Below are 2,227 nucleotides of genomic sequence, written 5' to 3'. Positions count from 1 at the left end.
TCGTCAGGCCCTCCTGGCCAGAGCGACCTTGAGGGCTGGGTCCCTGAGCTGAGCACACAGCAGTGCCGGGACTGCAGCGAGCGGGCTGGTCCGCCTGCCCATCACCGGCCGGCACACGTGTCTAAAAATTCCACTTTTGGCCCAGCCCGTGTGGCTCAGTGGTTGTGCGTGGACCCACGAACCAGGAGGTCACGGTTCCTGATCAGGGCACAGGCCCAGGGTGCAGGCTGGATCCCCAGTGGGGGGCGTGCAGGAGGCAGCCGATTGATGATTCGCTCTCATCATTGACTCTTTCTCCTCTCTCTCCTTCTCCCTTCCTCTCTCTGAAATAAATTAAAACATATTTTTAAAAATATGTTGGAATTCTAATCCCTATTATCTCAGAATATCATCTTATTTGGAAACAGGGTCCTTGTAGAGTTTACCAAGTAAAACAAGGTCATTAGGTTGGCTCTAATGCAACATGTCTGGAAACATTATGTGCTTACTTTTGTTATATGTGCTCTTATATATCTTTCTTGTGTTCTTTCTTTCCACTTTCCTCTTGTGCACAATTTCTAAAAAAAAAAAAAAAAAAAAGAAGCTTTTAAGCAAATTCCATTTTTAGAGCCGCGCGCGTCTCAGTCAGTGAAAGGGAAACGTAGTGAATGAGTCACCGGCTTCCTGTGCGTAAGTGGGTCACAGCCGGAGACCTTCGGAGTTTCTCACAGGCGCTGGGGCGCTTGCCATCGCGGTGCTGAGGAGCCCCCACCCGGGGCAGGGTTGGCCCCGCTTTTCAGGGGTCGCAGAGCAGGGCTGGGGCCATGGCTCCATGCACCAGGGGGTGCCCGTCTGCACCCCTGCCCCCCCCACCCCGGGGACGGGAGGAGGCCAGGGAAGAGCTGGCAGAGGGACAGGAGAGCGAGGTGACAAGAGAATAAGGGGTGTGCGGAGGGTCTCCAGCGGGCGCGCCCCGGGTGGGGGCCGGGAGGCCGCAGTTGATCCCTCGGTGCCCCCCTCACGGCGACACGGCCAACCGAGGCCTCACTGCCCTGCAGGAATTCTGCTCAAATCCAACTCATCTCAGGGCGGCCGGGCAGCTCAGGCTCACCCACCGTGGACGGGGCGGCCAGGTCTAGGGGGCGGGAGCAAGCAGAGGTGTGGGGAACCCCCAGGAGGTGGCCTAGTGACAGAGCCTAGAAGGCTGCCCATCAGCCAAGCCGCACCGACAGGCAGGCACGGGGTGTGGCCGAGGGGATGGGTGGGGAGCGCAGGGCTGGGCCAGGACCAGCTGAAGTGCAACCCAGTCTCAGCCTCGAGGGAGTCACTCCAGGCCCCACAGCGCAGTCCATGGGCCAGGACACGCGGACACACTAACCCTCCCCCGTGGGCCCAGGAGGCCTGGCACAGGCCCGGTTCTGAGACCATGGCAGGCCCAGCGTGGCAGCCACTCGCCCAGGAACCCCTCCCCAAGAAGGCGGGCGTTGGGGTGGGGCTCGCATGCTCCCCACGTCTCAGCCTCCCTCCAGCCCCCACCTTCTGTACTGGTTTTGCCAGGGCTCTGTGCTTGTGCGGGTGGAGTGCACGGGTTGCCGCCAGGTCAGCCCGCACAGGCCCCTGTTCTCCCCCCCTCTCCCCCCACACTGTGGCCTCCACCTGGGCAGGTGGTCTGGGTTCGAGGGCACAAGCCTGGTCACCAGGTGTCTCAGGACCAGGCTGCCCAGGCCAAGTGCCTAGGCCAGTGGTCGGCAAACTCATTAGTCAACAGAGCCAAGTATCAACAGTGCAACGATGGAAATTTCTTTTGAGAGCCAAATTTTTTAAACTTAAACTATATAGGTAGGTACATTGTTATTAACTTAATTAGGGTGCTCCTAAGGCTTAGGAAGAGCCACACTCAAGGGGCCAAAGAGCCGCATGTGGCTCGTGAGCCACAGTTTGCCGACCACGGGCTAGGCCAGTGATGGCGAACCTATGACACCCCTGTCAGAGGTGACACGCAAACTCATTTTTTTGGTTGATTTCTCTTTGTTAAAGGGCATTTACATATGTAAAATAAATATCAAAAATAGAAGTCTTTGTTTTCTATGGTTGCAAATATGTGACACGGCACCAGAGATGTTAGGGTTTTTCCAAACGCTGACACGCCGAGCTCACAGGGTTCGCCGTCACTGTGCTAAGCCAGCAGCCCTGGTGCCGAGGAGCCGGCCCACGTGAGGCCAGAGAAGCCCAGCCTGGCAGGCACAGG

The sequence above is a fragment of the Myotis davidii genome, unplaced genomic scaffold (assembly GCF_000327345.1).
Source record: "Myotis davidii unplaced genomic scaffold, ASM32734v1 scaffold30, whole genome shotgun sequence".
Classification (NCBI taxonomy): Eukaryota; Metazoa; Chordata; class Mammalia; order Chiroptera; family Vespertilionidae; genus Myotis; species Myotis davidii.
The sequence above is the reverse complement of the archived record's forward strand: the minus strand, read 5'-3'. Positions refer to the sequence as shown.